Here is a 22,015-nt window from a genome sequence, read left to right as displayed (position 1 = left end):
TGTGGTAAAATAAAGAGGAATCGAGTCGTTTTATGTCTTTACGATCCCTCCATCGCGTTTTAGATTTATTTGGTGTTTTATGACGGCTACGTTTCCACATCTTTTTTTTTTTTCTTTGGTGTTTAACAGCTGTTTCAATGCAGATAACGGTTGACATCAATAATGACGCGAGAATATTACTCTGCCCTTGTAATTATCAAATAAATCAGGACGGGCCAAATAGTCTTATATCTAATTCCCATAATTGTAATTTTCTGAAAGTTTTCTTTTCCGTGACCATTCACAATGATATCGGTGGCATTCTTCGCTAATTTCGACAGAAGTGAGGTTGCGAATGCAGGTGGATACTCATGTTATATTAAATATATATATTATTATATATAGTATATAATATATGTATATATGTATATATATGTGTGTGTGTTTTGTGTGTGGGTGTGTGCATTATTTTATGCTTGTTTAGTTAAGCGCATGCACACCTATAAAAGCTGACGTCAGCTTCTCCTCATTGGTTATTGGAAATGTACTTAACTTGAACGAAACTTCCCGTGCTGAGTCAGCCTTACCTGTTTGCCAACCCAACTATTTACTACCTGTTCTTCGTCTGTCGAATTCTCTTTTGAGTGTTTGTTTGTTTTTCTTTCATTTCTTGTCGTGAACTTCCTTCTGAGTTCCTGAAGGTTATATCCATTTGTCAACACAAGAAGATCCACCAACCTTTATTGATTGTATTGATTTTGTTTTCTATTTTTAAGGGCGATTCTTCGACTGTAAATTGAATTGTTAAATGTGAGAGACTCTCTCTCTCTCTCTCTCTCTCTCTCTCTCTCTCTCTCTCTCTGTTTGTGTGTGTGTGAAATTGTCTTTTCTGGAAGCCTCCCTTGATTTCTCAAAAGCTTGAAAACATAAACTCACATTTTCTTTATTAAACATCGGGATAATAAGCACTTGCATAATAGCTTTCTTGTTTTTTACAGATTGGCTCAGAGGGGACTAACAGTAGGAGCAATGGGCGACAATGATACCCGAGAGCCAAAGGAGCGAGTAAGTAATAATGACATTGGTTTGAATTAGTAAAGTAAACGAAAGCGAACAGCGATGGAAATTCTTTTTAAGGTTCTTGGTAGGGGTTCTATTTCGTTAGTTTTTTTTTTCTGTGATTCGTGTAACAAAGCTTTTGGTTGCGTCTGGTGGAAATATTAGTCTGGGGTAATCGAGGTCCATTATGTGACAATGGGGCCCGTGCATTAATTAGAATGAGTGAGAAAGGACAAGTGGTTTAGTTAAGGGAATCCCGCTATCAGATGTCAGGATGAGGGAGCGGAGAGAAGGTAAGGGAAGAGAGAGAGAGAGAGAGAGAGAGAGAGAGAGAGAGAGAGAGAGAGAGAGAGGAACGTGTGTAAAAAATATCCCCCAACAAAGAATAACAATTGACCATAATTGGATTTTATGGCTGTATAGCTCGATTGCCACAAAGGTCATGCAACCATAAAGACTAATGTATTCGTCACTTCGGAGGCAAAAAGAGTTACTCTCAGTGTGAAGGGTCATTGTGTGCTTAAATATACTACACATGAAAAATTATTTCTCTCTCTCTCTCTCTCTCTCTCTCTCTCTCTCTCTCTCACATGAGATTTATTCCTTAATTAAATGTTAGCCCTAAACACATGTGTAGCACTCACTTGGAAGTACATTGTGGATATAAAAACAGGGAAATAGTATATATATATATATATATAATATATATATAATATATATATATATATATATATATATATATTATCTCATTCAGGATAGTTTTCTTTGAAAAGAAAAAAACAGTATTCGACCGAGGTAATGTTCGTTGTAATTAAGACAAGCGCACCTTCAGTCATCTTCCTTAAACCGTATTTTTCCATTTGGGCATCTCTCTCTCTCTCTCTTCTCTCTCCTTCCTCCTCCTCCTCCTCCTCCTCCTCCTCGCTCCTCCTCCTCCTCCTCCTCCTACGTATGAAGTCTTTCCATTCCCCGTAGGCACTTTGACGCCAAAGAATTCGCAAGCAGTCAGTCAGTAAGTGCCATCATTGAACCTCACGCAACCCGTTTCATTCCTTTTATTGCATCGCCATTAATATCATCTTTCCTTCATCTTTACTTTCCACCCTCTCCTAACAATTGATTCATAGTGCAACCTCGAGGTTTTCTTCCTGTTACACCTTTTCAAACCTTTCCACCGTCTATTTCCGTTGAATGACCCCATAGGCCCAAGCGCTTGGCCTTTTGGCCTAAATTCTATAGTCCAGTAAATCATTGCCCTCCTCGCATAACTTACAATGCTCGTCAGGTTAACAGGAGGTGCAATAAACATTATCAAAATTCATCATCTTTGCCCTAGTTTATTTGATTTTTTTTTTTACGTGTGTTTGTAATTATCTTTTTGTTTAATATTTTTATTCACGATTTTCTATTTGTTGTGAGGCTCGTAATTATGGGCATTCTCCTTAGTGGAAGTTTGGTTTGGAAGATAATGGGCCTTTAAGCTTATTCCATATGCGTGTTTGTGCTGTTTGAATATTAATAGTAATAATAATAATAATAATAATAATAATACTGTTAAAAAGAATGGCAGAGTTAAGCGAGTTGATTTTATATAGTTTTTTCTATTTTCCTTACAATTCGCTTCTCAGGCTCAGCGATGTTTCTGAGTAACTGGCCAATATTCATATTGGGAATTTTCAAAAAATTGTAAATGCTGAAGGTAATCTTTTATTAGAACAGGATACCAGGTCCAGGTTAAGCAGGGGTCAACGTCAGTGCCGGTATTATTCCGTAGGCGTAATTCAGTTCGGGCCGGGGTCGTCTTTGGTTTTAAGGCCCGAACTGAACTACGCCTACGGAATAATACCGGCACTGACGACGATCCCTGCTTAACCTGGACCTGATATCCTGTTCTAATAAAAGATTTCCTTCAGCATTTACAATTTTTTGAAAATTCCCAAAATGAATATTGGCCAGTTACTCAGAAACATCGCTGAGCCTGAGAAGCGAATTGTAAGGAAAATAGAAAAAACTAAATATAAAATCAACTCGCTTAATTCTGCCATCCTTTTTAACATTATTTTTACCTAAAAGAGGGTTCTTCTACCAAAATATAATAATAATAATAATAATAATAATAAATAATAATAACTAATATAATAATCATAATAATAATAATAATAATAATGATAATAATAATAATAATAATATTAGTTATTAATGATTATTATTATTATTATTATTAATTATTATTATTATTATTATTATTATTAGTTATTATTATTATTATTATTATTATTGTGGTTGCTGTTATGCGGATCATAGTCTGCATCGCGCTAAAGCTATTTTTCTCTTTTTCTGTCAATTCTATATTTAGAAACTACATTAACATCCAGGAAAAATTTATTTTACTCCCTGCTTTTATTATACGAAAGGATTAGCGTCAATTTCTTTTTTGTATTCAGCCGAATAATTTCAGAAATTACTTCTGTATGCGCCCGAAATCATAGTAGTGGTAGTAGTAGGTGGCGATCATGGCTGCTGACAAAAGAAAGGGCCAACTTTGGGGTGGACTGCATGCCACATTTGCGTGTCCTAAATTGCACTCTTTTTATAAGGCTCACCGCCGGTAAGACCTCATAAAAAGAGTGGCCAAAGAGTCCACTCCCTCTTCCCCCCTCCCATTTACTGCTTGGGACGCGTGACCCCTACGTCACAGACAAGCACACAGACGCACGCATGCACTATCACATAGAGTCAATCCTGTATATTGCTACTATCATTGTTGACAAATACTCTTTACTAATGATCTTGATGTTTCTAGCTTTTTTTTCTATTTATTTTTTCTCACAAGACGTTTAATGTCCGCCTATATTAATTCTGGGAGTACTCAGACATAATGAATCCGTTCTGTACTTCACATACTTTTCATGATTTGACGAATACGTGATTGAATAATGAATGACCACTGAATATGCAGCTCCTGCAGAGTTGAAGTCGGTTTTGTATCTGGATGACTTCACATACCTGGATGTTCCCTTTTCCAGGCTTGTGTTACGCACCTGTAGTATCACCATATCCGCCTTTTTGTGGAAAGTCAGAGCCCAGAGGTCCACATCAGGCCTGTTATCGCCTTCAACACTTCATCACACGTCCTTGCCTTAGGATAAAAGTCCGTGCTTGCACACAACCCGTTTAGCCTCAACCGACAAGCAAATAGAAGAAGGAATGCCCGAAAAACATTTATAATTTTAGTATGTTGTCCTCGGAGTTTAACCACAGTGATGCCAGTTTGATTAAATCGATCAAAAAAAAAATCAGCAGAGAAATATACAGAAGAGAGATGAGTCGCCTTCATGGCCTCATGTTAAAATGGAGTCATTAAAAAGAAAGGGGGTTGGTATTAGTAGTTATAATGTACTCAGAAACACGAGTTTATTATTGAAGAAACGGTCATTTGCTCTGCCATTTTATCTGTTTATAAACAAGAAGTTATTCTCTCTCTCTCTCTCTCTCTCTCTCTCTCTCTCTCTCTCTCTCTCTCTCTCTCTCTCTCTGTGGGTGACTGTAGTGGTGGCGGCTTAATTTCCTTCTTGACACGAGAAATACTGTAAATTATTTTATAATAATAGGCAATACACACACACACACAAACCAGTGAACGTACTTTGTGGACTCATTTGGCCGGCTTCTGTGTAAAATCAAGGCCAGGAGAATTAGGCAATATTATAAACCTAATAATTTTCTTGGGCGATAATGAAAAGTTTCGAATAGAAGGGCTGTTGTTCAGCATTCATAGTATTACTCTTAAAGATATTGTGTATTAACACATTACTAATTGGCAGCGGCTATGAACACATCAGTTCTAAGGGTTGCATTGCATTAGCACACCATTTTATGGGCGTGCAGTTCATTAACACATCATTGCATAGGTGTTGCAGGTTCCCTTCCCTTTAACACCTTCTGTTCCACAAAGGTCGATGTCAGTCCCTTAACCACATCATTACATAGGCCGATGCAGTTCCCTGTTACACATCATTACATAGGCGATGCAGTCCCCTTAACACATTCAATTACCATAGGCGATGCAAGTCCCCCCTTAACACATCATTAGCGATAGGCGATGCAGTCCCTTAACACATCATTACATGGGCGAGCAGTCCCCCTTGACTTGACAATCATTACGATGGGCGATGCAGTTCCTTAACCGAGGGACAAAAAATCATTACATATGGCGATGCAGTCCCTTAAATTATTACATATGCGATGCAGTCCCTTGACAACATCATTACATAGGTCGAATGCAGTCCCTTAAATTATTACATAGGCGATGGCAGTCCCTTGACACATCCATTACATTAGGAGATGCAAGTCCTTAACCCATTTAACCAAACATCATTACATTGGCGTACGATTGCGTTCTTTAACACCCATCATTACAATGGGCGATGCAGTCCCTTAACACATCATTGCATAGGCGATGCAGTCCCTTAAATTATTACATAGGCGATGCAGTCCCTTAACACATCATTACATGGGTGATGCAGTCCCTTAAATTATTACATAGGCGATGCAGTCCCTTGACACATCATTACATAGGCGATGCAGTCCCTTGACACATCATTACATGGGTGATGCAGTCCCTTAAATTATTACATAGGTGATGCAGTTCCTTACACATCATTACATAGGCGATGCAGTCCCTTAAATTATTACATAGGCGATGCAGTCCCTTAACACATCATTACATAGGCGATGCAGTCCCTTGACACATCATTACATAGGCGATGCAGTCCTTAACACATCACTGTATAGGCGTTGCAGTCTTCCTTAGCACATCATTGCATAGGCGATAGCAGTCCCTTACACATCATTACATAGGCGATGCAGTCCCTTAAAATTATTACATAGGCGTGCAGTTACCTTAACACATCATTACATAGGCGATGCAGTCCCTTAAATTATTACATAGGCGATGCAGTCCCTTACACATCATTACATAGGCGATGCAGTCCCTTGACACATCATTACATAGGCGATGCAGTCCTTAACACATCACTGTATAGGCGTTGCAGTCTTCCTTAGCACCTCATTGGATAGGCGGATACAGTCCCTTACACATCATTACATAGGCGATGCAGTCCCTTAAATCATTACATAGGCGATGCAGTTCCCTTATCACATCATTACATAAGCGATGCAATCCCTTAAATTATTACATAGGCGATGCAGTCCCTTAACACATCATTACATAGGCGATGCAGTCCCTTGACACATCATTACATAGGCGATGCAGTCCTTAACAACATCACTGTATAGGCGTTGCAGTCTTCCTTAGCACCATCATTGGCATAGGCGATACAGTCCCTTACACATCATTACATAGGCGATGCAATCCCTTAACACATCATTACATAGGCGATGCAGTCCCTTGACACATCATTACATAGGCGTTGCATTTCATTATCACATCATTGCATAGGCGATGCAGTTCCTTAATATATCATTACATAGGCGATGCAGTTCCTTTATCACATCATTACATAAGCGATGCAATCCCTTAAATTATTACATAGGCGATGCAGTCCCTTAACACATCATTACATAGGCGATGCAGTCCCTTGACACATCATTACATAGGCGATGCAGTCCTTAACACATCACTGTATAGGCGTTGCAGTCTTCCTTAGCACATCATTGCATAGGCGATACAGTCCCTTACACATCATTACATAGGCGATGCAATCCCTTAACACATCATTACATAGGCGATGCAGTCCCTTGACACATCATTACTAGGCGTTGCATTTTCATTATACATCATTGGCATAGGCGATGCAGTTCTTAATATATCATACTAGGCGATGCAGTTCCTTTATCACATCATTACATAAGCGATGCAATCCTTTAAATTATTACATAGGCGATGCAGTCCCTTAGCACATCACTGCATAGGCGTTGCAGTCTCCCTTAGCACATCATTGCATAGGCGATGCAGTCCCTTAAATTATTACATAGGCGATGCAGTCCCTTACACATCATTACATAGGCGATGCAGTCCCTTGACACATCATTACAAAGGCGATGCAAGTTACCCTTAATCAGCATCGTTAACATAATCGATGCAGTTCCCTTAAACTTATTAACATATGGCGATGCAGTCCCTTAACCAACAATCAATTACATAGGCGATGCAGTCCGCCCCTATCAACCCATCCATTACATAGGCGATGCAGTTCCTTATAACACTTTGTTACAATAAGCGATGCAATTCCCTTAAATTATTACATAGGCGATGCAGTCCCCCCATTAACACATCATTACATAGGCCGATGCAGGTCGCCCTTAACACAATCATTACATATGGCGATGCAGTGTTTCCCTTATCAAATAGTTTACATAAGCGATGCGATCTCTTAAATTATTACATAGGCCGATGCAATCCCTTAACACATCACCTTGCATAAGGCCGTTGCAGTCCTCCCGTAGCACCAATCATTGCCATAGGCGATGCATGTCCCTTAAATTATTACATATGCGATTACATAGGCGATGCAGTCCCATGACTCATCATTACATAGGCGCTGCAGTCCCTTAACACATCATTACATAGGCGATGCAGTCCCTTGACACATCATTACATAGGCGCTGCAGTCCCTTAGACATCATTACATAGGCGATGCAGTCCCTTGACACATCATTACATAGGCGCTGCAGTCCCTTAGCACATCATTACATAGGCGTTGCAGTCTCCCTTAGCATATCTTTACATAGGGGGTGCCTTCCAATCTTTACATAGGGGGTGCCTTCCATTAATAAATCATTAATGAAGGCTACAGTCCATTGACACTTCATTTTGACATTTCTTGTGGGGCATCTATACTTAAATGCATCATTAGTTAAGGGATGTTGTCTATTATCATATCATCACGAGAACATATCACTTAAAGGCTACAGTCCAATTACGTATTATCACTTATAACGGGTACTCTTGGAAAGTATCATAACATAGGCGGTGCTATCGGTTGATGCTTATGCATCCGGAGCAGTCCCACGCACATTTTTTGTTAGCCCTTTGTTTTTTTCTGTCATTAAATAACGAACATTCGTTGTCCGTGTCTGCCTAGCAGCATGGCGAATATGAAATGGGCTTTTCCCTGGCTATTCGCTGTTCGATCTGTTATTTACATGATATTCAAATGTGAATCGTTGAAGATAGTTACTTCACCCAATAGGCAAACGTCATCGCAAACGTCATCTTTTGATAAAGAGCTTGTCCCATACAGTAATTTCACACTTCATGAGAAAAATTTTCCAATAAGGGGACTCCACTTCGTCAGGAAAAGTTAGTATTATGAGGAAAACTCCTCCAACTCGCAAGATAAAATTCCTCTAGAGATAGACACCACCTCATGATGAAAATTTCATTCACGTGAGGAAAACCTCACTCAATGAGGTGAGCTTTAACCCAGTTAGGAAAACTTTCCCCATCGAAGACGTCAAGACAACGAGGAAAACTTCACCCCCTAAACGCAACCTGACCCCAGTGAAAAAATAATAAAACTACGCAAGGAAAACTTTACCAAATGCCCTTGTGAGAAAACTTTGCCAAGGGAAAACTACACTGCAGTTAAGGTAAGCTTTACCCCAGTTAGGAAAACTATGCTCTATCGAAGTCGAAGACTTCAAAACAACGAGGAAAACTTTATCCCTTGAACGCAGTTTGACCCAGGTAAAAACAAAATACCGGAAGAAAAATTTCCTGCCAATGACGTAAAATTTACCTCATACCCATTTGAGAAAAGTTTGCCAAGGGAAAACTTCACATCACTCCAATGAGGTAAACGTCATCCCACGAGGAAAACCTGACCTAAAACGGAAAACCTGGCCCCACGACCTTGAAAGCAAAGCAGAGGTTGCTGGAGATGTCACGGGTAACCGGTTGGGCCATTGAGCCTCGAGGTCGCATCAGGGCCGTCGACAATACGAAGGAAGATGATATGGAGCTGAGAGAAGGTGGAAAAACGCTCGGAGAGGAGAGACCTGGAGGGAGGGGAGGCTGATGCAGGAGGAATGGGAGGTGGAAGAGGAATGAGGAGGAAAAGACGAGGAGGAAGAGGTGGAAGAGGGAAAGGCGGAGGCGGAGGGAGGTATGAAGAAGAGGACGAGATGATGGAAGATGAGTATAAAAGGGAGATGCGAGAAGAGAGTAGAAGGGTGATACGAAGATGGAGGTAGAAAAGATGGAGGAAATGGAGAAGGCATAGAAATATACAAAAGGAAAGAGATGGAGGATGGGGAGGAGGAGGAGGAGGAGTAGTAGGCGTAGGGGGGGAGGGAGGTGAAAGTGAGCAATATAATTTTTAGTGTTATTGCCTGTCTCATCATTGACGTTGCCCCAGCGATTCCTCCTCCGGTGGGTGACACGCTCATAGGAGCACACGCTCCGGGCTTGTGGAATATTGGGGAGACAAGCGGAAAGAAAGGCTCCTTCTTTCGGGCCGAGGAAATTGCATCTGCTGGTGCTGGGTCTCGGTCGTTTTTCTTGACAAAGAAGAAGGAGAGAAAAAGAGGACGAAGGATAGTTGCTATTGTTGATACAGCTTGATTTGGCTTTCTTACTTTTTCTCTGTCCTCGTTTTATTTTCCCTCGAATCTGTTCTCCAGGAATATTTTGTGTTCCTCCGGTTATAGAGTAATGCAATGGAAATATATATATATATATATATATATATATATATATATATATATATATATATATATATATATATATATGTGTGTGTGTGTGTGTGTGTGTGTGTGTGTGTGTGTGTATAATATAATATATATATATATATATATATATATATATATATATATATATATAAGTTTTCTGTTGTCGATGCAGCTTTATTTGTCTTCTAGACATTATTAGTAGGGTCTTTTATCCTGATTTTGTTCATTGTTTCATTATCGTATTATGAAATAGGGCAGTAGTGCAACAGGATTATTTTTAGGTTTCTGAAAAGGATTTTTAGTTTTCTGAAAAGAAAACTATATTGTGCCGGCTTTGTCTGCCCGTCTGCACTTTTTCTCTCCGCCCTAAGATCTTAAAAATGACTGAGGCTAGAGGGCTGCACATCGGTATGTTGATCATCCATCATCCAATCATCAAACATACCAAATTGCAGCTCTCTAGCCTCAGTATTTTTAAAATTGTATTTAAGGTCGTGGTTAAAGTTTCATGGGCAACGGCTCATACAGCTATATACCGAGACCGCGAAAGATAAATCTGTTGTCGGTGGCCTTGATTATACGATGTACAGAAAACTCGATTGCGCCGAAGAAACTTCGGCGGATTTGTACTTGTTTATGTTGGCATCACTTGATGTGGATTCCTTACATTTTTTTTTTTTTTTTTTTGCCTTCAAATAATCTTCATTTACGAGTAGTAGATAGAACTTGATTTACCTTTTTATTCCTTATTTCTGTCTTTCTATCCAAGAATCTGCGTTAATTTTATTTCGATATGATGCAAGAGGATAAGGAGAGTAGTTTTTTTGTCATTGCAACACATGAACTTGGCTTCCTTACTTTTTTTTATTTAGATTTTTAACACGACTGATTTTTTGCTCATTTAGACTTACTGTGGTGCAATAAAGGTATAAATTACCAACCATCATTGCTGTTGTAAAAGGAAAATCAATTAAAGGTTTTGCTCAGAAGCTCAAAAAAAGAAAAAAAAAATACTATTTACGTCGCTTAAGCACCCGTTACATACATACATACATACTGTACATAAAATTTTTCTTATTTCATATAGTTGCTTATGCATCCATCTGTGAATCGATGTATATAGTTCTATGCTTGAGGGTTGATCATCAGTGTCAGCCTTTGTCATAAATTGTAATACTGATTTATGTAAATATGTATGTAAAGTTAATTACGCAATGCTTCATTTTGGGATAAATATGGAGGATTGTTTAAGCACAGTGCAAAACAAGCATGGAAGGGTAAATAATGTTAGTGCAATGTGGCAGTGCAGAGGGACATAGTAGATGAGGCCTGCAGTCATTAACTGCACGAAAAATCCCAGCACCCTTAAGAACAAAAACAAGACCCCTCTTCCTGGGTTCTGACCAGACAACCGCAAGGTATTGGTCGCGACAGTGTTATTTACCGATTGGTTCTGCCAGTGTTTCATCCCCGAAGTCAAAATGTATTTGGAGAAGACAAGGCTGCCGTTCAAGGTTTCATTAATTATAGGTAATGCACCTGGTTATCTGCAGTCAGTCAGTCAGTGCTGAAAATGAAAACAATCAGGCGGTATTTTTTCCATCCAACATGACCTCACTGCCTCAACCACTCGACGGTGGTATCATTAAGTGTGTCAAGGCCTCATATACACGGCAGTTATTCCAGATGATTTGAGAAGTGATTAATGTAGATGCAATAACTTTCATCGGTAGTGCAACGGAGGAATGAAAGCCAGAAACGGCGAATGCGAGGCTAAGTTGGCGGCGAGGGATTCGTTGAATGACAGAAGATATGAAAGATCATGTCGAAGAACATCGTGAAGTTTCAACGAACAAGAAATTGGAGGACCTCGCTAAGGCATCTGCTGATGAAGATGAGAACAAGAGACTAATGTGGACGCTTGAAAAGTATATATAACAGTCCCTCTCTGTCAGCAGTAGATACATTTCAGAGCCAACTGAAATGTGTATATATATATATATATATATATATATATATATATATATATATATATATATATATCTATATCTATCTATATACTATATATCTATATATATATATATATATATATATATATATATATATTATAGATATAGATATATAGATATATATATATATATATAGATAGTAGATAGATATACATATACATATACATATACATTATATATATATATATAATATATATATATATATATATATATATATATATATATATACAGTATGTGTGCATGCATGCATGCGTACGCCCAACCGTCGATATGTTTGTGCAATGATTCATTCAGTAGATGATGGAACTTGAACCTATGAAATTCAAAGGTCTCCTGCAGATATCTAAGTCGGAATGTGATGTATTCAACCTTGCCTTTGTTGAATTTGTTTTACTGTTGTTTCTTCTGTATGTCTGTCCATAAGATATCTTAAGTATGTAGTGAATGATCCGTATCGGTTGAGTTGGTGGAGGCACTCGTTAACAACGTGAAGTCTGTTATTGAACTGCACGTCAGATAATCACTGTAATATTTTGGCCTCCGAAATTTATCCAGCTACTCGTCTACCCTTTCGCGTGAATCTCTAGTCATGGGCCTTACACAGAAAATATTACGGTCACTAATTGCATTGAAAAGATAGGAATAAACGAACACTCCTCCTTATTTTCGAAGCGAGCTATTCGATATCGAGGTTATGAAAACATTTCAAATTAGATATATGCTGCCGAAGCAGGATTGGTTTTTCTGCTGTTCCTGCCTTCGTGAAAGTTTATTTAACGCCAGAGACACTCAAATGAGACGGTTCCTTCTCAGTCAAAATACATTTCTATCCCAACATTAAACAGAGTAAACCAATAAGGCAAGGGTCTTCATATATTTTCAGTAATAGTCAGTAGGAACAGGTACCATTAAAAATTTTTAGAATTGTAAAAATTGTGTCAACAGAAAAAGAAAATGACACGTATAGAATGTGGAATGTAGGAAGCTATAGCAAATAAGCAAGAAAAGGTCGAAGCGAAAGGAGGCCTAGAAAGAGAGAGAGAGAGAGAGAGAGAGAGAGAGAGCAGTGTGTGCGTGTACTAATGGGGAGGGGGAGGGCTAAAAAGGCATATTGCACTGCAGGAGACTTTGAATCCGAGGCAGGAGAAAGCTGTATACAACACCCTCCCCCTCCCCTTCAAGGGGGGGACGGAGGAATGGGAATTGTGGGGTTGGGGGGGGGAGGTAATTCACGAATGATGGGGGCTGGGGTTGATAGAAGGGGTCCCATCTCCGGAAGTTTTCCGTTACTCAGGGTGGGGATAGTGGGATATTCTATAAGGGAGAGTGTGTTTGGATGTTCGTGTGGGTGGGGATGCGTGGGTAGAGGGGTGGGGGCCAAGACTGTCCCAAACATTAAGTTTGATATCTAAGGAGAGGGAAATATAGGCACCGAGGAACGAGGGTAAATATACGTGTATAGACTTTGGTATTACGAAAATCTCTCTTGTGTTTACTTTGGTTGAATATATATATATATATATATATAGGTATATATATATATATATATATATATGTATTATATATAGGTTATATTTATATATATATATATATATATATATGATTGTAAACTTTACAGCAATGACAATAATTATGTTAACTCAGAGAAAAATACTAGAAAATTTTTGTGTGAATATGAAGTTTACTGCTTCTTTAGATTTGTTTTGCAGAGAAATTGGAGGCGAATAAACACTTAGATAATCAGGAGAAACATATTAAAAAATCTTTTAATAAAATAACCAAAATGTGACAGCAGACAGAGACAGCTAGATTTACAAAATTGGAATCAAGGATGATATTTCAATTCAGAGAGACTTTAGCAACACCCAAAAATTTGGAAGAGAGAGAGAGAGAGAGGAGAGAGAGAGAGAGAGAGAGAGAGAGAGAGAGAGGGTGGGGGGCTAAATACACTCCTAGAAATGGCCCAGAGGGTGCAACTGCTTAGAACTACAAGAGTGAAAATCGAAAGTACCTCACAAATGACAACAAAGAATGCATCAGAACGATACGAAAGAAAGAGCGAGGAATTTAAATAGATAATATCTCAGAAAATGGCAACAGAGAATGCTACATTTATAAGTGAGAGAGAGAGAGAGAGAGAGAGAGAGAGAGAGAGATCTGGGACGCGCCTACGAGCGGAATGGCTCCTGACGCAATTTGAGATGTTATACGCTTGTTATTTATCGTTCAATAAACAGGCCGGGCCAGATATAGCGACCTCGTTACAGCAAACCTTGTGCTCAAGTAAATGAGGCCCCTGGGTTTTTTTTCTTTTATTTTATATATATCCATTCCGTAGATCGTTTAAGGAAACATTACAAAAATGAGATAAAGTAGAACGAAGAGAGGAATAAGAGGACTATAGTAGAAGTGAATATAGAAAAGAACAAGTGAAAAAAAAGAAGAAATATCGATTTTCGGGCACAAAATGGAAGAAAATCGAGGCGGAGGAAGATGACAAGAATGAGGCGTGAAGGGACAAGGGGGAAAAAGAAAATGATTAGTTGACTGATTTGGTCTGTTGGAGAAATCAAATGGAAGATTCCCCGTAGGGTGGGTTAGTACCGTCAGTGCACCTCACGCGGTGTACTGCAGGCGTTACTTAAAGATTCATTGCAGCGTCCTTTCGGCTCTTAGCTGCAACCCCTTTCATTCCTTTTACTGTACCTCCTTTCATATGCTTGCTGCCATTTTGCTGTCCAACCTCTCTTAACTGCTTTGAGGTTTTCTTACTGTTACGCCTTTCAGGCCTTTCTATTCTTAGTTTACCTTTCAGCGTTGCGTGACCTCGTAGGTCTCAGAGCTTGGCCTTTGGCCTAAATTCCAAATGAAAAATTAATTATATATATATATAGATCTATATCTATATAATGTATATATATAGATATATATATAGTATATATATATATGTATATATATATATTTAGTAGCTTGTTTTGTTTTTTTAAAGAGCTAAAGACTTACCAATGGCTATGTATCTGACAGTGCGTATACCCGGATAAAGACTCACCTCCACTTCCGTCAGTATAAACCACGCTTTTGGCATTGGTAATTATCCTTGCCTTATTTCCTTTTACTTTACTCTATAGTCTTTCAGTTTTCACTGGGCTAAAGCGCACTTTTTTCTTCCTCTTCGTTTTCTTCTCTCGTCCTTCAGCCTGAGATACAAATAGCTGTTGGGTTAGCCATTGGCCTTCGTAGTACAGTATTACTCAGGCCCTCGTATTATCATATAATGGTAGCTATAACGTCACTTTCGTAGGGTCAGACTTGCCGTCTTGACCCTCTCGAATATTATTGGTGTTTTTAACTGTATGTGTACACTGGTTTGTATGCAAATTATAGACTTGTTAATAACACAAAGCAAAAAAGACAACAAATAGCGTTGATGAAGCAAAGCGCTCTCAAATTTCTCAAACCATAAAGTTATGCAGAAGGAAGTTTATCTTCTCTCCCCCAGAAAATATGAAAAGAAAAAAAAAAAACATCTCTCCTGATTGGAAATTAGAAGGGCTCATTTCTTCTTCTTGACAAATGGAGCCCAGTGTTGGCAAATGAATGAATCACTCTCTTACTAGATGAGCCACCCTCATTCTAATCACCTTTTCCAGGCGTGGATGGTGAGGGTGGGGATGGGTGGGGTGATGGGTTGGCTGATTGAGCCGTTGCGGGTGGCATTGTTGTCGTCGCTAATTCCGGGTTGTGCACCGTCATGGAATGAAGAAAATGATTCGTTTGTTTGTGGTTGAGGCTAATGATGTTCAGACTCCATTATCTTATCGTTTTTTTTCTATTCGTGGTTTCTAATGGTCTTGTTGCTTTTATTTTATCTTTCTTTTTCCTCAATTTTTCACTGCTTGTTCTAGATGGTTTTGCCTATTTGGAATCAGAGCTACTCTCTCTCTCTCTCTCTCTCTCTCTCTCTCTCTCTCTCTCTCTCTATAATATTATATATATTATTATATATATATATAATGTATATATGTCTTTTCTCTCATATATAGATATTATATATATTATATATTATATATATATATATATATATATGTGTGAGTGGGTGGGTGTCTGGGTGGTAGTGCACGCAGCTTATAAACAGAACAGAAGGCCTAGCGTTCAATTTTGAAACCTGATGAAGAGGGATGATGTGGGTTCAGTCCCAAAAATCCAGTGTCTCTCTGTTGACCTAAAGAGTGATTTGGGTACCTAGTAGCTAGACGACCGTTGTGAATTGCATCTAAGTCAGAGGGATGTAGTGTAAAAGATTAGAGAGAGAGAAAAAAAACATCAGATTGGGGCGTTCTGTGCTCTGTCAAAATGTCTACCATCAAACCGGGAGGGTGATTCTCGGGCATTCCACTGAGGGATTAGAGATGTGTATTTCTGGTGATAGATGTTCACTCTGGACGTGGTTCGGAAGTCACGGAAAGCCGTTGGTCCCGTTGCTGAATAATCACTGGTTCCATGCAACGTAAAAACACCATACATACAAACTTCAAGTAAGCACCTCCATGATACTCAGCTTTACTGCTATGCAATATTACATTTCAGATAGGCATGAATGAAAAACGATTCGGTTAAAACATTTATAGGCCTTCACCGTTCAACAGTAATTCATTGCGAACCTTATAATATGATAATTATTATTAATTCTTGTGCACAGCTGTCTGCATCGCCTGAGATGTGAAGCTTAGCTGTTTACCCGACTGCCACCTGTGGGAAAATAGAATTCCTACATTATTTTCAACATCAAATACCTTGGGTATCCCTAAAATTGTTGTTTGGGTATGTAATATATATATATATATATATATATATATATATATATATATATATATATATATATATATATTTTATATATGTATATATATATACGTATATATATATTTTATATATGTATATATATGTGTATATATATAGTATATATATAATATATATATATTATATTATATATATATATATATATTATATATAAATATATATATATATATATCGTATATAATAATGATATATTACACACAGGTACATGTGCGTGAGACTAGATGAATACTGGGTCATATGAATTAATAGGGATGAATTATTTCCATTAGAAATAATCAGAATAGACAACTAAAAATAATGTGACCAAATTACGTTGTTTTTATAATTTTAAAGAATTTCGCTCCAAAGCCATAATCCGAATAATTCCGGTGTAAATCAGTTTTTACTCTGTTTAAATTTATTTTTTTTATCATCCAACCTAAGTAGATGGAAATTGAATATTAATGAGCGTAATAATAGATAGCAAGTGGGTAGCATAAAACTTTAAACTGAATATGAAATATAATAAAAGGAAGTTTATACTTCATAAAAGTACCTTTAATGGTAGATTAAATCATAAAGAGGCTCCTTTGAAAATAACAATTAACATAGCATAAACCATGTGCGGAAAATTTAAAACACTCGTAAAAGCAAAGATAGTATTTCCTGCAATTACCTTGGGTTCCCCAAAAAGAAAAAAAATGATGGAGGGGTGGGGGGCGTTTTGGGTAGCCGAAAGGGACGCCAGAGGGCTTTGATGATTCGGCACATCCGAAGAAGAACCTGGGCCTTCCTTTCACAGTGTCTTCTTGTCACTGCTCCGTTGCATCGTCAGCAATCCGTGGGCGGGGCCTCGAGAGGCCTCGAGTCTTGTCTTGGCACTTGCAGGGAAGACGGAGTTCATGCTCCACCAGTTGCCTGGGTCGGGAAGAAAGGTGAATAGTGATAATAACAATTGCAATGAATGCGTAGGTGCTTCCACGCGGGAAGGGGGGCGGGGGAGTACAATTCTGTAGTCTCCCTTTATGTGGGAAAGTATACCATAATTATGTGATTGTGACTGTTATTAATATTACAGAATGAAATTTATAAACAAATTTTAATTAATAACTACCTTAGTATTCTTGGCAACTTGACAATAAGAATTGAACTTGAAAAAAATAAAAAAAAAAAATCATGAAAATCAGAAAAGCTAAATTAAAGGCGCATCTTCCTTCCTCCTGTCATGGCAATTTATATGTGATCTTTCACAAAATTATATTTAGATAAAAAAGAAGCAGGTGCGTCTATTCCACCAAAAACACTCACTCATAATTCTTAATCTCGTATTCTGTTCGTGATTTCGCACACCTTCCTTTTCTCAAGTATGTCACCCGTCTTCACTCCATGTAGTACATCTTACACTAACCCCAGACCCGCCATTCATTCGACTATCTACTCATAACCCCAATTTATCTTCCTATTTGCACGAGAGCCAATTAGCCTGACGCAGTTTAATTAAGGCCTGATCTGTCCTTAGAACGTGGAGAAAGACGTGACGGGCGATCCAAGGTTAAAGGATTTCTGGGAAATTGGAACCAGGAAGAGAATTCCGAAGCTCATAAAGTTGTTCGCAGTTAGAGGGACACACTGATAGACTTTGCAACTCTCTTGCCAACTCGAGGTTGAAAATCTCCCGCTTAACTCGCATCTATCACAGAAGTCCAATTAAATATCTGTCTCTGTAAGTTTCCCTTGTTCGTTTCTGTTGCTATACTTTTTTTATAAAATTTTGTAAGCACTCTCATTTACCTTTGTCATCGCTCCATCCCAATTTTCCAGGCGTTACGTGACTGTAAGTTATTTTTATTATATTGCCCATTTGCCCAGAATCGTCTTTATTCCCATAATGTTGTAAAGGAGACAGACTTTTTCTCTCTGACGGAAGAGCCCGTCGTACCATTCGTGTTCGTCTTCAATGAGTCCCAAGAGACCAATTGCACGCTCTCTCTCTCTCTCTCTCTCTCTCTCTCTCTCTCTCTCTCTCTCTCTCTCTCTCTCTCTCAAAGCGAACTTCTGACATTCAGTTAGACATCGAGGTGATTATCAAATGTCTTATTTCCTGATGTTCATAAATTTTGAAAGACTTTCATTAAAGTTAAATCTTAGAATAGGAAATACGAATAAAAATTACCAAGAAAGGTAGAGTTTATTCAACTTTAGGTGGAAAATGGCTGGAGGGAAAAAATTATAGCAAAACAAAATTAAGGTAATGCCTTGACATGTACATTTGTAATGCTAATTTATTCCTTTATTGCCTCATTCGAGGTAATGTTTTTCATTGAAAATAATGCAGCACGCGATTGAACTTTGAGAGAGATCTGGAGTTAGACAAGGTGTCTTTTATGTGAAACTGTTTGCCCTGTCTTTTGTTGGGGTGCCTAGGTTTGTTGTTTATAAGCTCGTTTGATACCTACAAATTTGATCGCTCATTCTGTTGTCCATTCTTGAAAATGAATTAGTCGCTTATCCATATTGGCCTGGGCTATGATGCTGGACTTCTCTTGAGAATCAACGAGCTGCTCTATGAGCAAGAGCCCGTGCTGGCATAAGGCCAGTTTAGTAAAGAACAACAGCAACGACTTCTCTGATCGAGACGTGTGTATATATATATATATATATATATATATATATATATATATATATATATATATATATATATATATATGAATCAACTTGATGACGAAGTATATAAAACGTGATGCTATGTATATAAAGGTTTTTTTTTTTGCCAAGAAGGAAAAATGAAAAAACGAGTTAGCCGAGTACTTTCGGTCCTATTCGGACCGAAAGTACTCGGCTAACTCGTTTTTCATTTTTTTCCTTCGTGGTAAAAAAACCTTTATATATATATAATATATTATATTAATAATATATATATATAATTATATATCCATATTTATATATATTATTAATATATATGGTATATATACATATATATATATATATCTATCTATCTACGTATATATACATATATATATCTATATTATATTATATCTTCTATACTATATATATATATATATAGTAAAATTCATGTATGTATGTATTATGTATGTATGTATGTATGTACGTACGTACGTGATCCCACATCCAATCTAATGAATGGTTAGCAATCCCCTGACCCGACCTTTGATAAACATTTTCTAAAAATATCGAGACATAAAATAACTTAAGCTGAACAAACAACATATCCTTCTCCAGCTCAGCTGGCGGAAGTAATAAAACCACAAGCTCAAAAGATTACAGTATAATTCACGAACAGTTACGATTAAAGGTTAAATTGTCATGAACGTGATTTGGTGAATTTGAATGGAGCATTACTGGTATTGACTAGCATGGGACAAGAGGCAAAAAAGAAAAGGGTATTATTGTGAATATTCCACAAGAAAGGTGATCTAATAGTCAGTAATCGTTAGGTTAACAGCAAGTATAAGTCAGCAGGTTATTGTAAATAGAACGCGGGTTTAAGGACTGCTATCTTTGACTTTTAGCCTGAGAATTCGACATTGAGTAACTTCCGTTATTTATTAATTGAACAGCTCTCATACTCATGAAAGTTACACAGTGCCTAGAGTATAGGGCCTTGTTCATTATATCATCCACATATTAAGGATCATTATCATCCCCATATTAAAGGTAATAATAAGTCTCGAAATTGTTTTGGGAATGTGACTTAGATCCTCTTTGTGGTAGTGTATTCGTTACTGCGCGGAATCTACAAGCAAACGGATACCGCGAATCTGTCAGCATGACGTCTTGGATGTTAGCGGGATTTTATAGATTTTGATTAACTATTTGTTGGATGATTTTAAAGGTTTATTTTTATTCATTTGTCGGGTGATTTTAAAGATTTTTTGTATTCATCTTATTTTTCTGGTGATTTTAAAGATTTTGTGTATTCATCATTTGTCGGATGATTTAAAATTTTTTATTTTATTCATCATTTGTCGGGTGATTTTAAAGATTTTTTATTCATCATTTATCAGGTGATTTTAAAGATTTATTATTCACTATTTACCAGTGTGCTTGGTGTTTCGACAATTTTGTTATATTTTGTTTCCTGTTAACGTCCCAAAATTTGTATGACCCCAGAAAAACAGAGTATACATGTGTTGGGGATCGTCCTCCTAATATCTATAATAGAGTTTTTTGTTCTTTTTGGCGGGGGGACGGGGGAGGGGGGATACTGGTGGATGGGGCAGGGTTCCTCCTCGCATATGGTTACTACAAGATCTGATGCAGTGCTCTTAGTTGAATTAATATTACTAGTAGCATCCTTTTCAACAAAATATTTCTCAGCAATATGAAGTGCTGTCAGGAAAAACAGAAAACATCCATTTAGGACTTCTTTGTTGCGTAAAAAACATCAGGAAAAATTGTAAGATTCATTATATGACATTAGGTTTCAAACGTTTATCATATGAATACTAAACCCGAGCTTTTTCTGATTGCTTCTTATCTAAGTGGCAACAATGGAGACTAATGTTTTTGTTCTTTTATCTATGCCTGTCAATAACCAAAGGATTTTAGACGGCGCACGAGAAAATGAAGCATTGAAAAGACCGGGAAAAAGATACCCACTATCTCTTTATGTATTTTGCTTTGTTTGATAAGCTTATCAGCTCCGCGTCCCTGGCCGGCAAGGCTTCCTTTTAACATGAAGCTCTGTTATCAGGAGGCGCGATGTAAAATAGAAAGATTTATCTTTTTCATTTTGCAACTCAAAATACCCTCTGTTCTTGTGTCATCCCAGAGAAGTCCAGACAGTTGCGACATTTCCTTGATGAAGAGACCAGATAAAACGGAGAACAAAAGGCAGAATAAAAGGGAAGTCGTGGATTTTATATGACCCCTTCCGCAGATTTTTGTTCGAATGCATCGTGTATTGGTGACAGTTAGGCAGATAGATGTTTTGATAAGAAAATAAAGAATCCGATGGCGAATCATAAAACAAGGATTGTAAATAAAAATGATTAGATATACTGATAGGTATGTTTAAAGACAGGAACAAAAAATCAAAACATGAGCAAGGTTAGGGACATGTTGGCGAAAAAAAAGCGACTTTTATAAAAAAATAATAATGCCTCATATGACAGGCAAAGCTTGCGAGATAAAGCATTATCTTCTATATCAACGCAAAATTGTTCGCATTTTAGGAAAAAATAACAAGGAAACAATTCAAGCAATTTTCATTTTAAACACACCTGCAAAAAATGCATCATTTGTGTTGTCAAAAGAAAGTTTGTCATATTAATGCTTTCCTTTCCTTTGACAATAGTGAAGATAAGGAAGATGCGGCGAGGAAGGAGACGACAAAGGGGAGGAGGAGAAGAACCATTATTACCATCATTATCATTATCAACATTGTTATGAGTAATGTGAGATACCAATATCTGCAG

The 22,015-nt window shown here is 37.6% G+C and overlaps 1 protein-coding gene across 4 annotated transcripts in view; it reads left to right on the top strand.

The window, feature by feature from the left end:
- Positions 1-977: 977 nt before the first annotated feature.
- The window catches only part of LOC135202253 (uncharacterized), a 1,045,919-nt gene continuing 1,024,881 nt past the window's right edge, over positions 978-22,015 (top strand). For all 4 annotated transcript variants that reach the window (XM_064231542.1, XM_064231547.1, XM_064231544.1 and 1 more), the window contains exon 1: positions 978-1,044. The gene's annotated coding sequence lies outside the window, so the exon portion shown is untranslated. The remainder of the gene's footprint in view (positions 1,045-22,015) is intronic.

This window comes from Macrobrachium nipponense, chromosome 30 (assembly GCF_015104395.2).
Source record: "Macrobrachium nipponense isolate FS-2020 chromosome 30, ASM1510439v2, whole genome shotgun sequence".
NCBI classification, from domain to species: Eukaryota; Metazoa; Arthropoda; class Malacostraca; order Decapoda; family Palaemonidae; genus Macrobrachium; species Macrobrachium nipponense.
This window is presented reverse-complemented; position numbering and strand designations above follow the sequence as displayed.